Below are 18,570 nucleotides of genomic sequence, written 5' to 3' on the forward strand. Positions count from 1 at the left end.
CTTTCTTTTTCCAAGACCTAGAGTTAGGTCCAGTGTACAAAGTTACAAGTACTGGAATTGCTTTATTTCTATTTTTATTTAAATAAATATATAAAATGAATAATGGTAGTGTTTGCTGCTGTAAGACAACTCTTTACTCCACTGGACAGGGCCAGTTATTTTTCCTCCCAATGCCAAATATGGTATTAGTCAGTGGAGCAATTCGATATTCACAAGCCTACTGCTGCCCCAGTAATTTCTCTCTTCTTCCTGAAAGTAAAACCCAAAAATTTTGTGGCTTATTCCTGAATTTTTGGAAGACTGAGGGTTGTCATGAAAAAAGCTTTGCAGGCTGTCTAGGGAAAGCATCTGATTTTAGTGGCATGCTTGGCAGGTTAGGTGTCATTTCTAACATCTCCGGGTATAGTTCATGAAAAATTCCAAATCCTTGGCATGGAATTCAGTGCCCTTATAACTAGGTTTATTCTTTCTTCATCCTCACTCATTTTTTTCCCATCCATTCTCAGTAGATACATTTGGCATTTTCCAAACACAACAGGTCATTTGACTTCCTAGTCAAATTATGCCAACCCTATTCTATCTCAGAAAAATCTGAATCCTCTTCTCCCTATCACATGTCCATCTGGCAAACTGCAACTTAATCTTTGATATCCAGTTCAGTGTTATCTCCTATTTTCCCCATAATATCCCATTCTCCCTCATTTTCAGGGGAACTTGGTTTTTACCCCAGTTAGCTTTTCTGGAATTTATTATTTGGCACTATTATAGCTTCGCTTATATTATAGGAAAGTACACATCTCTGATTTTTTCATTAGATTGTGAGCTCTGCAAGGACAGGTACAGTGTCTTCTTAATCTCTTATCCCCAGAGCAAAGAACAGTTTCTGACGCACAGAATATAGCTTTGTTGAATTAAATCAAACGCAAAAACAATAATGTCATATAAAAAGGATACATGTACAGATGAATAATCATTGCTGAGATGCACAGATTTTTTAAGTCACAAGAGGGTCAGTCACTTCATGGAGGCTACTTGGCAAAGTGCTATTTTCATTTGAATGGTGACAGGTTTACTCTCTGGCTATAAGGATATGAAATATGTTGCATGTATAATTTATTATGTTTCATAAAAACTGAAGCCCAAATTCCCTGACAAAATAAGATACATTTACAGAGCATCAAATGGACTAAGATGAAGGATGCTTACAAGGAAAGATTTTTAATGTTATTGGGAAGATTTTGTCAGTTGAGGAATTCCAAAACTAACCTAAATATACTTTTAGATTTGTCCAAACTTTTAGAGAAGAGAAAATGTGTTGTAATTTAGGCTGGACAAAGCCACAATTATGTAATATACGAAACAGTAAAACTCAAATTACCCTATGGAGCACTCAAAATATAAAAATTCCATTGTCCAGAAGGGAAAATCAGTAAAAATATCTTTTTTTCACAAAGCGATATAGTGAAGGAATTTCACATATAGCTATTCTTCATGTCTTTTCATCTTCCCAATGAAACTTCTTTTATCCCTTGCTCCTGCTTCTTGGTATCAAGCCTTTCTTCCCCAAGGGGTAATATATACTTGCATGTACCTCTTTGTCTCACACTCCACTCTGGGGGAACCTAAGCTAAGACACCTATGTAACAGTTGATAAAAAAAATGAAATATTTCTCCTTTTAAATTTATTTTTACATCTCATCAGGTGCTTCACTTAAACCTGTTCTCAACCTATTCAGGGAGATGTTTTCAATCTTTTTCTTAAAGTAGAGCTCCCACCAATGTCTTACACAGGGGTGCTCTTATTCATGGTTGCATTCATCACTGACAGCACACTGACAACGGTCTCCTTGCTACCCCAAGATTGGACTCTATTCAGGTTGCCATAGGGCACTGTGGTACTCATGTACTGAGGTTAGATTCTGCTCCAAGAGGAGTTTTAGGGAACTTCAAATTAGATCAGGAATTATTATTTTCATCAAGTTCTTCCTAGTTACTAAGACATCAAAAAATGTTTTCTATAGGATGATGCTTAAAACAGTATAGTAGTTAAAATCTATATCTTAGAACTCTTATATTTAAAACAAATGTATAAGGGATCTAGTATATTTCCTTTATTCTTGGTAAAACTATATTAAAGCACTCCAAACACCTTAAGTTCAAAGGTGAACTAGATCTCCACAAGTGATGTCTTCAACCTTCCTTATTAAATTGTGTCTAAGAAAAGTCACATTTTATAAAATGTAAATGTTTCTGTAGAAAAGCATGAATGTTCAACCTGGTGTTAATGTAGCAGCACTTTGTTTTTCTTGTTACTGTAGTTGTCGTCCATATTAGAAAAAGAAAAAGCATCCTATGGGTGGAGAATGTGTAGGTCCTTCTCCCCCCATAACCAAGATACCCAGTTTCCTTTCCTTTAAGAAGACTGAGATAAGGCATTGTGGGGTTTTTTTGTTGTTGTTGTTTTTCTTTTTTAAAGATTTTATTTATTCATTTGAGACAGAGAGACACAGGGAGAGAGAGAGAGAGCATGAGCAGGGGGAGAGGCAGAGGGAAAGGGAGAAGCAGACTCCCCACTAAGCAGGGAGCCCAATGCAGGGCTTGATCCCAGGACCTGGAGATCACGACCTAAGCCAAAGGCAGACACTCACCATATAAGACACCCAGATGTCCTAAGGCATTGTGTTTTAAAGACTGAGTTCTCCCTAATCCTAAAATGAAAGAAAAAATATTCAATCACTAATGATTCAGGTTCTGATCCAAATGAGCCAATTTTAAAAGAATAGAAGAAAATGGGGCTTTTGTGCCAAAGAATGAGATTGGGAATGCTAAAGTGGATTGGAGAAAAAAGAGTTTTCAGCAAGTAATTTTTCAGTAAGTAAAGTGGAGGGTATAGGAGGCTGATATAGGATGACTGGGCTTATCAAAGGCTAGGTTACAGAGCTCCACCCCATTTTAAAATCATACCAGCAGTGTCTGAGGGTTTCTGTTGCTCCACATCCTCGCCAATACTTGTTTTTGCATTCTTTTAATTTTAACCAGTATAATTGACTTGTAGTTGTATCTCACAGTTTCAATTTGTAGTTCTCTAATGACTACTTATGTTGAGTATCTTCTTCTCATGTCCTTATTTGTCATCCATATATCTTCTTGGGAAGTATCTGTTCAAATTACTTGCACAGATTTTCCTTGGATTGTCTTCTTGTTGAGTCTAAGATTTCTTTATATATCAAAGATATAACTCCTTTGTCAGAAATGTTTTGCTTTTTTTTTCTTATTTCAATTCCTTAACAGTCTTTATTATATTGTGAAGAAAACACTGTGAAATATGATTAGGAAATGTGAGATGTAAAGTTTAAGATAAAATATTAAGTCTAAGTAAACTTTAATAAATTAAAGATGTGTATTGTTAGCTCTAGAGTAATCACAAAAAAAGAAAGATCAAAAGAAAATAATAAGATATGGACTTAAACCCAACCATTTCAATAATTATTTTAAATGTTAATGAAAGAAAAATTATTATTTAATCATTATAGGTAGAGGCTAGAGATTATTGAACTGGATAAAAGTAAAAAGACAAGATGAAAAACAGATGTATCTACAAGAGACAAATTTTATTTTTTGTAACACATTTTAGATAGAAAAATGCAGGTAAGTTGTAAAGATGAAAAATCTGTATACCTGATAAAGCCATGCCAACTTTGTATATTTACAAAGTCCGCATGGCTATATCAATATCAGACAAAGTAGACTTCAGGACAAAAATTTTACTAATCATAAGAATATAATTTCATAATGATAAGAGAAATCAGGATGACATAGGATCCTAATTGTATTTGCATCAAATATCAGAGCTTCAAAGTAGTTGAAGAGAAAAAGAAACTAAAGAGAGAAAAACATGACAAATTATAATGATTTTTATCCCCCCTCTCTCAGTAATTAATAGAATGACCTGAACAAATACCAGTAGTGAATACAGAAGGTTTGAACACTACCAAACAATTCGACCTGTTTGAATTTTACAGAACAATATACCCAACAATTTTAGAATATATATAGTTTAAGTGAAGATGGAACATTGACTGAGATAGTCCATATAATGAGCCATAACACAAATCTCCATAAATTCAAAGAAAATAAAACGTTACAAGATACCTTCTCTAACTAAAACTGTATCAAATTATAAATCAGTAACAAAATATCTTAATATTTCCAAATTAATCTACATGTTTCTAAACAATGGAAAAAGGGAGAAAAATGTTTAAAACTGGATGATAATATAACACAGTAATATCAAAATTATAACTGAACCTAAAATAGAGTTGAAAGGGAAATTTACCATCCTAAAGATATGTTTGAGAAAAACAGGACAGTTTAAAATCAATATTCTCTATTTTCTCTATGGGACACATAAAAAAGAGGAGCAAATTAAGTCCAAGACAAGTAGAATACAAGGAATTATAAAGATTACAAATCAATAAAATAAAAAGAGAGTAGAGAAAGTCTATATATTACTTACTCTTTGAAAATGTTAAAAATTAAATTGACGGTATTTTCAAGGAGAAGTAGAAAACTAAAAATTATACTATCAAGGTGAGAGTTGCTACCTCTTCAAATCCAATAGATATTAAAAGTATAAAACGTTCACTATAAACAACTTTATATCAAGAAAAAATAAATGGATACATTTCTTGATAAACACAAATAATTAAAACTAAGTTCACAAGAAATAGGAAATGTGAATAATCCTAGATTTATCAAAAACATTGAATTTGTAATAAGAAAACCCCAGGCTCAGATAGTGTCAGTAGTGAATTCTAGCAAATATATACCTTTGCCAACATCTCCCCTCATCCAAAGTGACAACAGGATAGGACTAAATGAGACAGGCTGTGATTTCTCCCACAAGGGAAAAGAAGAACAAGTGGGTGAATGCCTGGCTTCCCCAGCCATGTGAGATGCTACCGGAGAGGCTCATTTGTCTCTCAAAATATTCAGAGTATTAAATCACAAACTCCATGACTGGAGGGAGAAAGCAGATTGGGAAAGCAGCACAAATTTCCCAGAGGGCATTAAAAGGATGTGATTCCTACTAACTGCAATTTGGACTCCATCAGGAAGCCCAGCCACAAGCCTTAGGGAAAACCTTACCTGTAGATCCACCCAACTGGACCTCAGGTACCTCCAATATACTGTGTGGCAAACCCACAAATTCCCAATCTAAAGCAGAATCCCTGTATCCACTCCTATGAGTTATGGTCAGAGCAAGATTTGGTAGAAGACTAGGGAGCTTAAGCAGAAAGCAGGCCAGGGCCTGTGGGCAAAGGAGAATCCACAAACTTGAGCTATAGTGCCACCTTCAGGAAAACAACAGAGAGGCTATTAGCAGCCAGCCTGGTGCATTCTAAGATCAGAAGATATATAAGCCTGAGGATTCTAATATGAAAGAGAGTGGGAGCTTGGAGCAGTGGTATCCATAGGAGGTCTGAGAAAGCCTCAGAATCTACAGCAGGACCAACAGAAGATACTTTTACCCTGACGGTAGTTAGCAAAGATTGGAGGAGGTGATTACTGCTTTAAATACAAACAAAACCAAAAAAAACAGCAAATAATTATTCAAGGAACATGAAAAATCAAGGAAACCTGACATCACCAACAGAGCACAATGATCTTCCAGTAACTGAATTCAAGGGCATGGAGAATCCAAAATAGCTGTTTTAGGGAAATTCAATGAGCTACAAGAAAACACAGAAAGGCCATTCAAGAAATCAGGAAAATAGTACATAATCAAAATCAAGAATATAACAAAGATAGAGAAATTATAAAGAATCAGATGAATTCCAGAGCTGAGGTATTCAATAATTGAAGTGAAAAATGCCATAGAGAACATCAAGAGCAGAACAAACCAAGCCACAGAAAGAATCCATGAATAGAAAATATGAACCTTAAATAACCCAGTCCAAAGAAAACAAAAAGAACAAAGTTAAGAAAGCCTTTCCGATCTATGAGACACTGTTAAAAAAAATCTGAATAATCAAAGTTCCAGAAAGAGAAGAGAGGGAGAATGGAAAAGAAAGCTTATTTAAAGAAATAATGGCTAAGAACTTCCCAAAATTGGGGAAGAGATTTGAACATCTAAGTTCATGAATTTAATAGATCACCCCATTATTTCAATCCAAAATTATCTTCTCCAAGACACAGTATAATAAAACTATCAAAAATCAAAGACAGAGAATTGTAGACAGCAAGATAAAAGAATATTGTAACCTACAAAGGAACCCTCGTTAGGCTATCAGCAGATTTCTCAGAGGAAACATTATAGGCCTGGAGAGAGTAGGATGATATATTCAAAGTGCTGAAAGAAAAAAAAAATTATCAACCAATAATATTCTATTTGTCAAAGTTATCCTTCAGAAATTAAGGAGAAATACTTTTTTTTTTTTTTTTTTTTTACAAAAACGAAAGTTCAGGGAAAATACCACTAGACCTGCATCATAAGAAATACTGAAATGAGTTTTTCAAGCTGGAATGGAAGGATGCTAATTAGTAACATGAAAACAAGAAAATAAACAATGCACTAGTAAGGATAAATATAATAGTCAAATTCAGAAAACTCTACTACTGTAATATGATAGTGTGTTAAACAATTAACTATAGCATAAAGGTTAAAGGGCTAGAGTATCAAAAATAACCAGCTACTATAGGTAATGAATCCATCTTATATAAAGAGGTAAATTATGACACTAAAAACATTTAAAAGGAGGGGAAGTAAAAGGGTAGAGTTTTTTTGTTTTGTTTTGTTTTTTTTAATCAAAGTTGTTACCAGTGTAAAATAGACTGTTACATCTCTAAGATGTTATAAGCAATTTTCATGGCAATCAGAAAGGAAAAATCTATCGTAGATTCACAAAAGAAAATGATAAGAGAATCAGAGCATACAAACATAGTAAATCACCAATTCACAAAGGAAGACAGCAAGATAGGAAAAAAGGAAAAATGGAACTATGGAACTATAAAACAGCCAAGAAACAATAAGATGATATTAGTAAGTCCTTAGGTACTAATAATTACTCAGAATAAAAATGGATTGAATTCTCCATACCGAAGTAACAGAGTGGCAGCCTCAAAACAAAACAAAAGAACCAACTATATGCTACTTATAAGAGACTTGCTTCTGCTTTAGCAACACATAGGCTCAAAGTCAAGGGATGGGTAAATATATTCTGTGCAAGGGGAAACCAAAAGATAGCAGGGATAGTTATACTTCTATCAGACAAAATATACTATAAACCAAAAAAAAAAAATGGTAACAAGAGACAAAGAAGGTCATTATATAATAAAAGAATCAACTCACCAAGAATATATAGCAATCATAGATATACATACACTCACCCTAAATTGGAGCACTTAAATATATTAAAGCAGCACTAACAAATCTGGAGAAATAGACAATACAGTAATACTAGGGAGCTTCAATTTCACACATTCAACAACAAATACATTATCCAGATAGAAAATCAAGAAGGAAATTTTATATTTGAACAATACTTTCACTCAAATCGCCTATCAGCAAGTTAATATAATACCATACTCTGATCTATAACTGCACAGAACACCTGATGAACTGACAAGTTTAGGTAGGGACATCTCTATGTCCCTCATTCAGCAGGAAGAAGCTACTGAAGATGAGACCTCCAGCGAAATACTGAAGATTTGTCATTGTCAATCTGTTGAGGGAATTTTATTTATTTTTAATTTAATTTAATTTTATTATGTTATGTTAGTCACCATACAATACATCATTAGTTTTTGATGTAGTGATCCATGATTCATTGTTTGCATATAACACCCATTGCTCCATGCAGTACGTGCCCTCCTTAATACCCATTATCGGGCCAACCCAGCCCCCCAACCCCCTCCCCTCTAAAACCCTCAGTTTCTCAGAGTCCATAATCTCTTATGGTTCATCTTCCCTACGATTTCCCCCCCTTCATTATTCCCTTCCTTCTCCTAATGTCCTCCATACTATTCCTTACATTCCACGAATAAGTGAAACCATATGATAATTGACTTTCTCTGCTTGACTTATTTCACTTAGCACAATGTCCTCCAGTCCCATCCATGTTGATGTAAAAGTTGGGTATTCATCCCTACTGATGGCTGAGAAATATTCTATTGTATATATGGACCACATCTTCTTTATCCATTCATCTGTTGAAGGGCATCCCAGCTCTTTCCATAGCTTGGATATTGCAGACAATGCTGCTATGAACATTGGGGTGCATATGGCCCTTCTTTTCACTACATCTGTGTCTTTGTGGTAAATACCCAGGAGTGTAATTCCTGGGTCATAGGGTAGCTCTATTTTTAATATTTGAGGCACCTCCACACTGTTTTCCAAAGTGACTGTACCAACTTGCATTCCCACCAACAGTGTAAGAGGGTTCCCCTTTCTCCACAACCTCTCCAACATTTGTTGTTTCTTTCCCTGTCCATTTTAGCCATTCTAACTGGTGTAAGGTGGTATCTCAATGTGATTTTGATTTGAATTTCCCTGATGGCTAATGATGATGAACATATTTTCATGTGTCTGTTAGCCATTTTTGTGTCTTCTTTGGAGAAGTGTCTTTTCATGTCTTCTGCACATTTTTTGACTTGATTATGTATAGATCTTGGATACCAACCCTTTATCTATAGTGTCATTTGCAAATACCTTCTCCCATTCTGTGGGTTACCTCTTTGTTTTGTTGACTGTTTCCTTTGTTGTGCAGAAGCTTTTTATCTTGATGAAGTCCCAAAAGTTAATTTTTGCTTTTGTTTCACTAGCCTTTGGAGATGTATCTTGAAACAAGTTGCTGTGGCTAATGTTGAAGAGGTACTGCCTATGTTCTCCTGTAGGATTGTGATGGATTCCCATCTCACACTGAGGTCTTTCATCCACTTTGAGTTTATCTTTGTGAATGGTGTTAGAGAAGGGTCGAGTTTCATTCTTCTGCATGTGGCTGTCCAATTTTCCCAGCACCATTTATTGAAGAGACTGTCTTTCTTCCATTGCATATTTTTTCCTGCTTTGTCGAAGATTATTTGACCATAGAGTTGAGGGTCCATATCTGGGCTCTGTCTTCTGTTCCATCAGTCTATATGTCTGTTTTTGTGCCAGTACCATGCTGTCTTGGTGATCATGGCTTTGTAATATAACTTAAAATCCGACAATGTGATGCCCCCAGCTTTGTTTTTCTTTTTCAATATTTTTTTGGTGATTCAGGGTCTTTGCTGATTCCCTACAAATTTTGGGATTGTTTGTTCCAGCACTTTGAAAAATGTCATTGGGATTTTGATCAGGATGGCATTGACGGTATAGATTGCTCTGGGTAGCAGAGACATTTTAACAATGTTTATTCTTCCAATCCATGAGCATGGAATATTTTTCCATCTTTTTGTGTCTTCTTCAATTTCTTTTATGAGTGTTTTATAGTTCCTAAAGTATAGATCCTTTACCTCTTTGGTTAGGTTTATTCCGAGGTATCTTATGGTTTTTGGTGCTATTGTAAATGGAATCGTTTCTCTAATTTCTCTTTCTACAGTTGCATTGTTAGTGTATAAGAAAGCAACTGATTTCGTGCATTGATTTTGTATCCTGCCACATTACTGAATTGCTGTATGAGTTCTAGTAATTTGGTGGTGGAGTCTTTTGGATTTTCCATATAAAGTATCATGTCATGTGCAAAGAGAGAGAGTTTGACTTCATTGCCAATCTGAATACTTTTATTTCTTTTTGTTGTCTGATTGCTGTTGCTAGGACTTCTAGTACTATGTTGAATAATAGTGGTGAGAGTGGGCATCCTTGTTGTGTTTCTGATCTTAAGGGAATAGCTCTCATCTTTTCCCCACTGACAATGATATTCGCTGTGGGTTTTTCATAGATGGATTTTATGAACTTGAGGAATGCTCCCTCTTTCCTCTGCCCTGAAGAGTTTTAATTAGAAAAGAATGCTGTATTTTGTCAAATGCTTTTCCTGCATCAATTGAGAGGACCATATGCTTCTTCTCTCTCCTCTTATTAAAGTGTTATATCACATTGATTGATTTACGAATGTTGAGCCACCCTTGAATCACGGGGATAAATCCCACTTGGTTGTAGTGGGTGATCCTTTTAATGTATTGTTGGCTATTAGCTAGGATTTTGTTGAGAATTTTGGAATCCATATTCATCAGGGATATTGGTCTGAAAATTTTCCTTTTTGATGGGGTCTTTGCCTGGTTTGGGGATGAAGGTAATGCTGGCCTCATAGAATGAGTCTGGAAGCTTTCCTCTTGTTTCTATTTTTTGAAACAGCTTCAGGAGAATAGGTATTATTTCTTCTTTGAATGTTTTGTAGAATTCCCCCAGGGAATCCATCAGGCCCTGGACTCTTGTTTTTTGGGAGGTTTTTGATCACCGCTTCAATCTCATTACTGGCTATTGGCCTACTCATGTTGTCTATTTCTTCCTCTTGGTAGTTTATAGGTTTCCAGGAAGGCTTCCATTTCTTCCAGGTTGCTTACTTTATTGGCATATAGTTGTTGATAATAATTTCCAATAATTGTTTCTATTTCCTTGGTGTTAGTCATGATCTCTCCCCTTTCATTCATAATTTTATTAATTTGGGTACTTTCTCTCTCTCTCTCTCTCTTTTTTTTTTTTTGGATAAGTCTGGCCAGTGGCTTATCGATATTTTTAATTCTTTCAAAGACCCAGCTTCTAGTTTCGTTGATCTGATCTACTGTGTTTCTGGTTTTTAATTCATTGATCTCTGCTCTAATCTTACTTCTCTTCTAATGCATGGCTTAGATATCATTTGTTGCTTTTTCTCCAGTTCTTCAGGTGTTAAGTTAGTTGGTGAATTCAGGATTTTTCTTTTTTTTCTTTTTCTTTCTTTTTTTTTTTTTTTTGAGTGAAGCTTGGATGGCTATGCATTTCCCCCTTAGGACCACCCTTGCAGTATCCCATAGGTTTTGGACCGATGCGTTTTCATTTTCATTGGTTTCCATGAATTGTTTAAGTTCTTCTTTGATTTCTTGGCTGACCCAAACATTCTTGAGCAGAGAGGTCTTTAGCTTCCAAGTGTTTTAAGTTTTTCCAAATATTTTCTTGTGATTGAGTTCCAGTTTTAAAGCACTGTGGTCTGAGAATATGCAGGGAATAATCTCAATCTTTTGGTATCAGTTGAGACCTGATTTGTGACCCAGTATGTGGTCTATTCTGGAGAAAGTTCCATGTGCACTAGAGAAGAATGAGTATTCTGTTGTTTTAGGGTGGAATGTTCTGTATATATCTAGGAGGTCCATCTGGTCCAGTGTGTCATTCAAAGCTCTAGTTTCTTTGTTGATTTTCTGCTTAGATGATCTGTCTATTGCTGACAGTGGAGTGTTAAGGTCTCCTACAATTAAAGTATTGTTATCAATATGACTCTTTATTTTGGTTAATAGTTGGCTTATGTAGATGGCTGCTCCAATGTTGGGGGCATAGATATTTACAGTTGTTAGATCTTCTTGTTGGATAGACACTTTAAGAATGATATAGTGTCCTTCTGTGTCACTAACTACAGTCTTTAGCTTAAAATCTAATCTGTCTGATATGAGAATTGATACCCCAGCTTTCTTTTGAGGTCTGTTGGCATGGAAGATGGATCTCCAGCCCTTCACTTTCAGTCTGGATGTATCTTTAGGTTCAAAATGAGTCTCTTATAGACAGCATATGGATGGATCCTGTCTTTTTATCCAATCTGCAACCCTTTGCTGTTTTATGGGAGCATTTAGGCTGTTCATGTTGAGAGTGATTATTGAAGGATATGAATTTATTGTCATCATGTTGCCTGTGAAGTCCTTTTTTCTATAGATTGTCTCTGTAAATTTCTGTTCTATATCACTCTTGGGGTCTTTCTCCTTTTATAGACCCCCTTAATATTTCTTGCAGGGCCAGCTTAGTGGTCACATATTCTTTCAGTTTCTGCCAGTCCTGGAAGCTCTGCATCACTCCATCCATTCTAATTGACAGCCTTGCCAGATAATGTATTCTTGGCTGCATGTTCTTCTCATTTAGTACCCTGAATATGTCTTGCCAGCCCTTTCTGGCAAGATCAGTGTGGATAGGTCTGATGTTATTCTGATGTTCCTCCTTCTGTATGTAAGGAATGTCTTCCCCCAGCTGCCCTTAAGATGGTTTCCTTGGTTCTAAAATTTGTGAGTTTAACTATTACATGCCAGGGCATTGGTCTATTCTCCTTGATCTTGGTAGGGGTCCTCTCTGCCTCTAGGACATGAATGTTTGTTTCATTCCCCAGATTAGGGAAGTTCTCAACTACAATTTGCTCAAATATATCTTCTAGTCCTCTCTCTCTCTCCACCCCCTCAGGAATCCCAATAATTCTGACTTGGAATGTTTCATGCTATCACTTATTTCTCTGATTCTATTTTTGTGGATTTTGAGTTGTTTTTCCCTGGCCTCCTCTTTTTCCTTCTTTTCTATCAATTGTTCTAGATCACTAATTCGTTCTTCTGCTTCATTTACCCTAGCTGTTAGATAATCTAGATTAGATTGGATCTCATTGGTAGCATTTTTAAGTTCTGCCAGTTCAGCTTTCATTTCTGCCCTTAGGGCCTCTATGTTGCCATTAATCAATTTCTCCATTCTAGCTATTGTCTTCACAATTGCTACCCTGAAGTCTATTTCCAACATCTTGCTTATGTCTGTATCCATTTGTAAATCTGTGGTAGAAGTCACAGTCTCTGAGTCTTTCCTATTTTGGGAGTTCCTCCTCCTAGTCATTCTGTTGAGGGGTGGTTGAGGGAAAGTACAGAGTCCAAATTATTGACCACAACCCAAGCAAGATGCACCTGTTTTATAGGGACCTTAGGGTTGTTGGCCTCTTGTTCTCCCAGCCTGTCTTCTGGGGGATTGGCCAGCTGCGCTATTACTCAGGCAACCCTATTTGGGTGAAAACTGGTTTTGGGAGGATTTTGTTCTCTGGCAGCTTCCCCTGGTGACTCTGCATCTCTTTTGAGAGTCAGAGCAGAAGAGATCATTTCCAACCCTTGCCTCAGAGCAGAGAGATCACACTCTCTTCTTCAGAGAGCTCACCAGGCCACACTATCTCCATTTCTGTCTGTGCTGCTATAAACGGCAGCATCCTGGGTTGTGCGCCCCTCAGGAGGGCTCCCAGTCCTTGCTTCCATGTTGGGCACAGGGACATGTCTCTGACTTTTGTGCTTCTAAAACCACCAGATGCCCCCAGTTTGCATGTGCAGCCCCGCTGCTCCAGGTTTCAGTCTGGGGGGCTACCCTAACATCCTTTCCTGCCACTACCTATCTGCAAGTCTGTGCCTAGTCCCCAATGTGGGAGGCTTTTGCACTCCTGTGTTATTTCACTTTCCCAGTGCCCGTGCTTATGGCAGCTCCCTCCCCCTTCCATTTCTCTTCTGATATGTGCTCGCGGAATCACGGCTCCCTGCTTCATACCTCGAAACCAACTGCCTGTGATATTGTTTGTAGAGATCCAGATATATCTTCTTACATCTCAGGCTGATTTCTTGGGTGTTCAGAGTGATCTGGTAGATATCCAGCTCAATTCCAGGACTGGTTGGAATAGGGTCCCCTACTCCTCTGCCATTTTTTTCTCAAAATACCTGTCAAGGGAATTTTAAAGGCTGCTTTTAGGCATACAGGCTTGAGCAATGGATTGCAGAAAGGGCCATAGAGACCACCTGGCTGAATACACACAGGCCATCAGGCAACCCACCCCAAAATATCTGTAAGCACTAACTGACCAATGGGCTACTTACAACTAGGCACAGTTCCCAAAATAGGAAGATTCTGTGTGTTACCATATCCCCTCATCTTCCACCTTTAAAAATAGCCCCACCCACTGCCTCATTGCAGACAGCCTCTCCTCTGCTGTCCTGCCTGTCTCTGCCTTATGGGGGAGGGACCTAACAGATGTAGAGTACATTCCATTATAATAGCAGCAGAATACACACTTCTTCTCCAGCGTCAATGGGACATTCTCCAGGATAGATAATGTTAGGTCACAAGAGAAGTCTTAACAAATTTTAAAAGACTGTAATCATACCAAATATCTTTACTAAATATAATGGTTTGAAAATAGAAATCCACAGCAAAAGGAAACTTGAAAAATTATGAATGTGCGGAATTTAAACAACATACTCCTGAACAATGAATGAATCAAAGAAGAAATCAGAAGGAATAATAATCTCAAACAAATGAAAATAGAAACATGACATATCAAAACTAATGGGATTGGCAAAAGCAGTTCTCAGAGGTAAGTTTATAGCAAGAAATAACTATATTAATTAAAAAAAAAACCCAGATCTCAAATAAGCAACCAAACTTCACACCTCAAGAAAGTAGAAAAAGAATAAGTGAAGCCCAAAATTAGCAGAAAGAAGGAAACAACAAAAATTAGGGCAGAAATAGAGACCGGAAAAACAGTAGAAAAGATCAATGAAACTAATAGTTCATTATTTGGAAAGATTTTTTAAAATGACAAACCTTTAAATGAAGGACAGAGATGATTCAACTACATAAAATTAGAAATGAAAGAGGAGACCTTAAAATTGGTACAGAAACACACAGGATCAGAAGAGACTACTGTGAATAATTATGTGCCAATAAATTGGATAGCCCAGAAAAAAATAGGAAATTCCTAGAAACATAAAAATTACCAAGCGAGTCATGAAGAAATAGAAAATTTGAACAGACTTATATGAGTATAGAGATTGAATCAGTAATCGGGAAGCTCCCAACAAAGAAAACTCCAGGACTAGTCAGTTTCACTGAGGAATTCTACTAAACATTTAAAAATGAATTAATGCCAATCATTCATAAACTCTTTCAAAAAATTTGAAGAAGAAAGAACACTCCCAAACTCATTTTAAAATGCCAGAATTTCCCTGTTACCAAAGCCAGATAAAGACACTCCAGGAAAACTTCTTGATCAGTATTCCTGAGGAATATTCATGTAAAAATTCTCAACAAAATATCACCAAATTGAATTCAACAGCACATTGAAAGGCCTATGAACACCATGATCAAGTGGGATTTATCCCTGGAATATAAAGATGGTTCAATATACAGAAATAAATTAATGTGACATCTACATTAGTAGAGTGAAAGATAAAAATCATACGATCATCTCAATAGATGCAGAGAAAGCATTTGACAAAATACAACATTTTGTTTATGATAAAAACTTTCAACAAATTCGGTAAAGAAAGAATATACCTCAGCACAGTAAAGGCTGGATACAACAAGCCCACAGTTATCATCATACTCTCTGGTGCAAAGTTGAAATCTTTCCTCTATGATCAGGCACAAGACGAGGATGTCCACTCTCATGACTATTACTCATCATAATACTGGAAATCCTAGCTAGAGCAATCAGGCAAGGTAAAGAGATAAAATACATTCAGAGAGGAAGAAGTAAAATTGTCTTTTTGCAGACAATATGATCTTGTATATAGAAAATCCTAGACTTCACCAAAAATCTATTATAACTAACAAATTCAGGTAAACTTGCAGGATACAAAGTCAACATATTGAAATTAGTCGTTTCTATACACTAACAATGGCTAAAAAATAAAACAATCACATTCATACTAGCCTCAAAAACAATAAAATGCTTAAGAATAAATTTTTTAAAGATTTTATTTATTTATTAGAGAGGGTGCATGAGCACATGAGCATGGAGAGGGGCAGAGGGTGAGGGACAGGGAGCCCCATGTGGGGCTTGATCCCAGAACCCTGGGATCATGACATGAACTGAAGGCAGATGCTTAACAGACTGAGCCACACAGGCATCCCTTCTTAGGAATAAACTTAACCATGGTGAAATATCTGTGCACTGAAAACTACAAGATTCTGCAGAAATAAATTGAAGAAGACACAAACAAATGGAAGGTATCTTGTGTATGGATGGGAAAAATAAATAATGTTAAAATATCCATACTACCCAAAGCTATCTATAGATTCAGTGCAATCTCAATAAAAATTCCAACAGTATTTTTCACAGAAATAAAAAAAAAAATCCAAAAATTTATGGAATCACAAACGCCCTTACAAAGGTGACTTATTTAGATAGAATAATGCATATCTCAGAGATATAGCAAGTTCAGTTCTAGGCCACTGCAATAAAGTGAGTCAAATGAATTTTTTGTGTTCCCAGTTCATATAAAAGTTATGTTTATACCAAACTGTAGTCTATTAAGTGTACAACAGCATTATATCTTCTAGAAAAGTGTATATTTTAAATACTTTATTGCTTAAAAACACCATCATCTGAGTTTTCAGTGAGTTGTAATCACTAACCAAAGATCACCATAATATAATAATGAAAAAGTTTGAAATATTGTGAAAGTTACCAAAATGTGACATGAAGACACAAAGTGAGCTGTTGGAAAAACTCCATCGATAAATGCTTCACACAGGATTGCCAAAAACCTTCAATATGAAAACAAAACCAAACCAAACCCCGCAATATCTACAAAGTGCAATAAAGCAAGGCGCAATAAAATGAGGTATGCCTGTATAAAATATTCATGGGTAGGAAAACAGTATTGAGATTTCCATTCTCTCCAAATTGATCTATAGTTCCAAGACAATCCCACTCATAATCAGAGAAGGTCTTTTGTAGGAAATTGACATGCTACTTTTAAAAATGCTTATGAAGGGGTGCTGGGGTATTTTACTTTGAACCTGATTCTGCCTCTAACTAACTATGATTTTGAGTAAATAACCTCTTTCTGGTTCAGTTTCCCAGTTCTTAAATTGTATATGGAATTATCATCTAATTTTTTATGAGGTTTAGACAAGATAATATATGCAAAGCCCATATAGAACAGCGCCTGGTCTTGGGACACCTGGGTGACACAGTCAGTTAAGCATCTGCCTTTGGCTCAGGTCATGATCCCAGGGTCCTGGGATCAAGACCTGCATCGGGCTCCCTGCTCAGCGGGAAGCCTGCTTCTCCCTCTGCCTGCTGCTCCCCCTGGTTGTGCTTGCTCTCTTTCTTTTAAATAAATTAAATCACAAAAAATAGAACAGTTCTGGTCTTGCTGACACATAATATACATTCAATGCTGCTATTGTTTTGTTGATGATGCTACTGCTATTATCATTCCATTTATTATATTATGAAAGGCTGTATTTTCCCTGATTAGGAACACATTCTCTGGAGCCAAAGTACCTTTGTTCAAATCCCAGCTTTGTCACTTACTAGCTGTGCGACTTAGGGCAAGTAAATTTCTCTCTTTATATCTCTGTTTCTTCATTTGTAAAATGGGAGTTATGATGGTGAGTTCTTGGGGTCTATGAGAGTTGATACTTACAAAGTACTTAGGAAAAAAATTTCTGCCATTGTAAGTGCTATAATATTTGTCATTACTATTGTTAATATTCTTAATATTAAAACATCACTATCTTCTGTAATGGAAGATTAATCCTGAAAGAGGGAATTATTCCATTGCCACCAACAGAATACTCTTTCCCTATACCTGTGCTGCTATTCTGGCTCCTGTTAATTTCTGAGACTCTTAACTCTCATCCTGGAGCTAAATTTAACCATCTACTTGAATAAAAACAGAACTAAAAGGAAACTTTCACAAGTCATTAAGATAAGCCATTTGCTGACACTTGTTGACTCAGGAATCCATGAAATTATATCCATAAGCTTATTCACTATCTCTTCTTGGACACTTTAAGTTAGGTTCCCCAGAAATAGACCCTGAAATGAGAATATCTGTGTGAATGCCTTATTAGATGAGAAGGATTTGTCAAGAGAAAAAAAGTAAGGATGGAGGAAGCAGAATAGGAAAAGGGAAGAAGCAATCCAAGGTACAATTTCTGACAGTAGTCCCCCTCAGAATTTGTCCTTAACTTGAGTAAGGTAGCTGGGATTACATACTCCAGGACTTCTGACAACAGAATGTAAGCTTCATAAGCACAAGAAACCTGTCCATCTTCTTCATCTCTGCATTCCCTGTGACTGGCACAGTGGCTGCTTAATAAATATTTTTTGAGTGGATACAAAAGGAGAAATTTGTTGTAAAATATTATCAACACTCAAGTAGGTAAGTAAGCACTTGCAGAGCTTTCTGTATGAATCTGTCCATTTGGTAAGACAAAGGTGGCATTAAGGATATCGTCCTGCAGTCAGATATCTCCATTGTCCCAGGAGTCTTCAGCATGTTCTGAGTCATGAACAGAGCTTGTCTTGAAAGGCCCTAATATCCATATATTCCATTGAGAGAAATTAGAGAGTAAGAAAAGCATGGAAAAAGAGAATTCCACAAAAAAAAGTTAAATAAGGGAAAGATCAAGGAAATAAGCAGACTAAAAGGGGGAAAAAAAAACCAAGAGAACAATCACATCTGTGGAATTATCCACATCAAAATAATGATTAGAATTTATTGAGCACTTACCATCTGCCACATGTTTTCTGAAAGTTTTCGTTACACATTTTCTTGAACCCACCCCATAGTGCTAAGAGACATGTATTCTTTTTTTAAAGATTTTATTTA

Source organism: Mirounga angustirostris, unplaced genomic scaffold (assembly GCF_029215605.1).
Source record: "Mirounga angustirostris isolate CCGP_5_RB_7025 unplaced genomic scaffold, mMirAng1.0.hap1 SCAF_6, whole genome shotgun sequence".
Taxonomy (NCBI): domain Eukaryota; kingdom Metazoa; phylum Chordata; class Mammalia; order Carnivora; family Phocidae; genus Mirounga; species Mirounga angustirostris.